Source organism: Physeter macrocephalus, chromosome 2, assembly GCF_002837175.3.
Source record: "Physeter macrocephalus isolate SW-GA chromosome 2, ASM283717v5, whole genome shotgun sequence".
Taxonomy (NCBI): domain Eukaryota; kingdom Metazoa; phylum Chordata; class Mammalia; order Artiodactyla; family Physeteridae; genus Physeter; species Physeter macrocephalus.
This window is the reverse complement of record NC_041215.1, coordinates 12,044,471-12,050,227: the sequence shown is the minus strand read 5'-3', so window position 1 is coordinate 12,050,227 and position 5,757 is coordinate 12,044,471. Positions and strand designations below refer to the sequence as shown.

Below are 5,757 nucleotides of genomic sequence, written 5' to 3'. Positions count from 1 at the left end.
GTCTAATTTTAATAAGAATCCTGCTAGTTAGTCTAGTGAGGATCCCCCCACCTTTAATACCTGATCACCCTCCACAGCTAATCAAATTCCTCATCCCCTCCATTCTCCAGGTGATATCTGATGACCCTGGCCTGCAGGAATCCTATTAAATCAGCTTAGCAAGAATCTCTCTACTCTTGATGTCTCTTCTTAGCCATTTTCCATCCAGAGACCCCACCCTGCTCCTTAGCCAGAAATCCCCACTTTTCCTTGCTGTATTTGGAATTGAGCCCAGTTCTATTATATAAGGTCTCTTTTCCCCTATTGCAATTGTTCCTGGATAAAATGTGTTTTTAATGCTTTAACTGCTATTCGGCTCTGATTCTCTTGGACACTGGGTGTCCTTACAGCTTAGCATTGTCTAGCAGATATTTTGGGGATTATCTGATTCCACGTGCACCTTTGATTGGCTTCTACTGACTTTATTTTACAATTCCATATGGGTAGAAATTAACTTGTAGAAAACTGATAGTAATGCAAATTGTTTCTGTCTGAGAGCAAGGCCAAAGATTCCTATTTATAGCAATACAAATAAAATTTGTCAAGAGATTCACCTGATTTATTTCTGGTGGAAAAAAACAACCACAGGGTTTCTCTGGTGGCGCAGTGGTTGAGAGTCCGTCTGCCAATGCAGGAGACACGGGTTCGTGCCCCGGTCTGGGAAGATCCCACGTGCCGCGGAGCAGCTTGGCCAGTGAGCCATGGCTGCTGGGCCTGCGCGTCCGGAGCCTGTGCTCCGCAACGGGAGAGGCCACAACAGTGAGAGGCCCACGTACAACAAAAAAAACAACCCCAAACTAGTGACCATACCTTAAACATCACAGTTTATTATAACCTTAACATATTAACCTGTCTTCCATCTGTTAGCAATCTCTTTTCAACATTCCTTTGGCTGACTACTAAAAAAAAAAATGATGGGGGACTTCCCTGGTGGCACAGTGGTTGGGAGTCTGCCTGCCAATGCGAGGGGACACGGGTTCGAGCCCTGGTCCGGGAGAATCGCACATGCCGCGGAGCAACTAGGATGTGCACCACAACTGCTGAGCCTGAGCTCTGGAACCCATGAGCCACAGCTACTGAGCCCACGAGCCACAACTGCTGAAGCCCACACGCCTAGAGCTCGTGCTCCCCAACGGGAGAAGTCACCGCAATTAAGAGGCCCGCGCAACGCAACGAAGTGTAGCCCTCGCTCGCCACAACTAGAGAAAGCCCGCGCGCAGCAACAAAGACCCAACGCAGCCATAAAAAAAAAAAAAATGATGTCTTCAAAATCTCCTTTGAATTGGTTATAACATCTTACATAGCCCCTCATTAATGAGTTGAGTAAAATCTTGATACATGTGCATCATTCATATATTTGCATGGGAGTGATGTGTTTTACTTTTCGAAAATTATTTTTAGAAAAAGTCACTGCAGTGAGGTCTTACTTGATGAAGCCCGTCTAAAAATAGACCTCCACCATCTCATTGCCCTGCTTTTGTTTTGTCCTTACAGCCTGTATGTTTGTTTGTTCTGACTGTGCCCCTCACTGGCAATCAGCTTGCCAGGGCAGGGACTTTGTTCACTGCTATATCAATAAAGACTCAATGAACAAATGAATGAATGAGTGAGTGAATGGTATGTGGTCTGGAGCACAGGAGTGGGGTCTTTCCATTTGATGCTAAAGCACTCTTGCTATCTTTGCACTCTTTTGTTAACTGCTCCCCTGAACTCTTTCTCAACTAGGCCTGTCTTTTGGACTTCCATGTTTCTCTCTACAATGTCCATTTTTAGCAAGAATCCTGCTAAATATGTTTAACCAGAATGCCGCGTCCTTGATATATGATCACCCTGAATATATAATGGGGCTCCTTGTCCTCTACCATCTGCCAGGTGATGTCTGATATCCTGGCCTACCTTCAGCAAGAACTCTGTTAGATCGGTTTGTACAGAATACCCCCCTTAGTAATTTTCCATCCAATGACGGCCCCCCACCTCTCTCCTTGGCTATAAATTTCCACTCTCCCTTGTTGTACTCAGAGCTCAGTCTAATTTCTCCTCCCCCACTGCAAGACCCTGGTGCAGTGGTACCTACACATATCTTGATAACGTCCCCCTTGAATAGAGTCTTCCTTACAGTGCTTTAACAAGCGTCATGAATGAATTTTTTTTCTTGAACACTGATCTCCCCATTATCTCTAACCACGGCTGGGTAACTTGACAGAGGAAGAGGGGTGCACCTTAAGAGGATGGGTATGCCAGGGACAATAAGGCAGAAAGCCCTAATAATTCTGAAACAACAACCGTAATCACTGTCGCTTACTCTGTGGCAAGCGTACATTCCAGTGCTTTCCTTGTATTCACTCGTCTAGCCAGTTTTCGCAGCTAGGGCCAGGAATGTGCGGCGGGAACCCGGGATCTGGCAGTGGCGGGTAGTCCGGTGGGCTGCATCCTGGCGCTTTCTCTTTGCCTTTGCTGCTATAGTTTCCCTCCTTTGCTGGGCCGGGTGGTCACTAACCCCTCTGGTTTTCTAGCGGGATTGTCCTTGCTTCTGGAGATCCGGCTCCATTTCCGGCTTCGCCCGGGAGAGCGAGGTTGGGCACTCCGGAGTGCCCGGTGTCCTCCGAGAGCTCCGCGGCTGGGGCCGGCGCCCAACAGGCGGTTCTCCTTCGCCCTGGCCGGGCGGATCCAGCGACAGCCCGCCCGGACCGTGAGGCGGGGCAGCGCAGCAGGCTGCCGCAGAAAGCAGGCTCTGTACGAGTAAGCAGCTTGCAGCGTGTCAGGATGGCCGAGTGGTCTAAGGCGCCAGACTCAAGGTGTATACCTTCCCTCTGGGCTTTCTGGTCTCCGAATGGAGGCGTGGGTTCGAATCCCACTTCTGACAGGCGCTTTTTACCACCTTCGGCTAGGTTTAACATATGTAAAAACATTTCCCCCGTGCTAGTGGCGGTTAGAACATTTCCCCCGTGCTACTGGCGGTTTTATCTTTTTCCTGTTTTCTGAGAAGGCGGCCATATTCAGACTTTGCCGTTTCTGCTGTTCTCCACTTCCTGTTTTCTCTTACAGTGGCCGAGAGACTGTCTAGGAGGAAGAGGGAGGCGGTGTAAGTACCCGAGGTTCATGTAATCATATTCACGAACCCAGTTTACGTCACACCTTTTACACTTAGTCTAGCTCGGTGTAGAAGCCAAACTTATGTGATCCCTGGTGGTCTAGTGGTTAGGATTCGGCGCTCTCACCGCCGCGGCCCGGGTTCGATTCCCGGTCAGGGAAAAAAACCTTTTTTTTGTTGCTACTTAACCTCAAAAATACTTGCTTTCTTTCGGAGAGAAAGTAATTACCAGAGGTCAGAGTTATTTTGGTTAACGGGTGCTAGCTGTGTGTGAATCATTGTCCTATACCCACAATACCTTAATTAGGAAGGGAAGAACATTGCAGACAGCACTAAATGATCCCAAAAGAAAACCCTGGTGCTGCCACAAGTGCCAGTCTTCCGACGCCCAGGGTTAAAAAAAAATCTCCCCGAATGCCCAAACTACCATTAGAATGGCAGATGTCACTTAGAGGGGGACTCAGGAAGGTCTTAGCTCCTCACAATGGCTCAGGCAAGTTTTGCTATGAAAAGAAGTCAGGAGATTCTCTCCCACCCCAACATCTACCTTTTTATTTTGAAAGTAAATTGAAATAATTAAAACAATGACCCAACGAACACCAGTGTTCTTTCTACCTACATACGACATACGTTAATATTTTGCCACATTTTCTCTTTCTCTCTAGACAGACCTTCCCCAGCCTCCCACCCATTTGAAAGTTTCAGACAGTATTACACTACTCCATGTCACACCTGAGAAAATTAACGTTAACTTGTCATGATCAGATACCAGTGCACATGCAAATTTCCCCTAATTGTTCCCAAAATATCTTTTATAGCTGCTTTTTAAAAGTTTTTATTTTAGAAACTTTCACTGCCCATTTTTCTATTGTGACACCTGCGGAAAGTGATCTATTTTAATAATAAAAACACTGGTCACACTTAAGTTCAATCTTAATAGCTGTATAATAGTCTGACCCTCTGTGCTTAATTTGTTGTTTTTCAAAGTATTCATTTCTCCCTGGGTACCTTTTTTAGCCCTCCAGGCCAGAGCTGTTAGGATATATTCTACCTCCATATTAGTTACAAGCAGGCTTGCCAAACGACCCCAGGCCTTGGACAAATAATTTTGCCTCTGCTTTGCTGTGTGCTAGCAGTTGGCTTTTTTTTTGTAATCCAGCCTTGTGTGGAGTATAGCATGGTAAATGATGGCTGGTGGTCAGGTTGAGCTGAGTTCAAGTCCTGACTGGACTTTTCAGAAGGCAAGATGTCTATCCTATCTAAGCTTTAGTTTTCTCATCTATAAAACTGACCAATCAAAGGATGAAGAAGAAAGAGAATGAAATTCCATCTAACCTTTAAGTTTCATTTTGAAATCTTCCCTCATCTTCGAAAGGAATTGGAAGGAATCTAAAAATAAAAAACAAAGAATTAAAAAAAAAAGCTGGGAAGACATACATCTAAATGTACCTGATTTTCTGTACATGGTAGGATTATGAAAAAATTAAATTTTCTTTGCTGTAATGTCATGCATTTGCTGATTTTTCTACCATGAGTGTATAAAACTTATTAGTAGAAGAATAATACAACTTATTTGAAAAATTGCTCACACCTTACACAAAAATCAACTCAAAATGAGTCATAGATTTAAATGTAACACATAAAACTATAAAAACTTTATAAGAAAACAGGAGAAAACCTTTAGGACCTAGGGCTTAGTGAAGAGCTCTTAGAAGTGACAATAAAAACATGATCCACAAAAGAAAATATTAAATTGGACCTCATCAAAATTAAAAACTCATTTTGCAAAAGACCTTGTTAAGAGGAAGTAAAGACAAGCAACAAACAGGAAAAAAAATTTGCAAACGACATATCTGACAAAGGGTTCATATCTAGGATATAATAGAGAACTCTCAAAACTCAATGGTAAAAAAGCAAACAATCCAATTAGAAAATGAGCCAATGACATGACAAGACATTTATGTTCAACGTTGTTGAAGTGCAAATTAAAATCACAATGAGATCTCACCACAAGCTTTTCAGAATAGCTAAAATAAAAAGCAGTGATAACACCAAGTACTAGCGAGGAGGAAGAGAAAGTAGATCACTTATTCATTGTTAGTGGGAATATAAATGGTATTGCCACTTAGGAAAGAGTCTGACAATATTTTACAAAACTAAACATGAACTTACCATATGACCCAACAATTACATACTTAGGCATTTATCCCAGAGCAGTGAAAGCTGATATTCACACAAAACCTGTACACAAATGTTCATGGCACCCTTATTTGTAACAGCCAAAAACCAGGGAAACAGGGAACAACTGAAATGCCCTTCAGTAGGTGAACGGTGAAACAAATGGTGGTACCACCATACCACAGAATGCTACTCAGCACTAACAACAAATAAACTATCGATGCAGGATACAACTTGGATATACCTCAGGGAATTATGTAGAGTGAAAAAGTCAATCTCAAAAGGTCACATACTGCATGATTTTATTTATATAAGATTCTATAAATGATAAAATTATAGTGACTGAAAACAGATTAGTGGGTGCTAGGGATCGTGTTTATTGGTGGGTAGGGAGTGGGGTGGAGGTGACTACAGAGGCATAGCAAGAGGGAGATCTTTGTGTTGATGAA

The 5,757-nt window shown here is 43.5% G+C and overlaps 2 non-coding genes across 2 annotated transcripts; both read left to right on the top strand.

Moving 5' to 3' along the window:
• The first annotated feature begins 2,796 nt into the window (after window positions 1–2,796).
• TRNAL-CAA (transfer RNA leucine (anticodon CAA)) lies at window positions 2,797–2,902 on the top strand. Its single transcript has 2 exons — window positions 2,797–2,834; window positions 2,857–2,902. It is a non-coding gene; the product is annotated as a tRNA-Leu (tRNA).
• Window positions 2,903–3,219: 317 nt separating this feature from the next.
• On the top strand, window positions 3,220–3,291 carry TRNAE-CUC (transfer RNA glutamic acid (anticodon CUC)). Its single transcript has one exon. It is a non-coding gene; the product is annotated as a tRNA-Glu (tRNA).
• The last annotated feature ends 2,466 nt before the right edge of the window (window positions 3,292–5,757 follow it).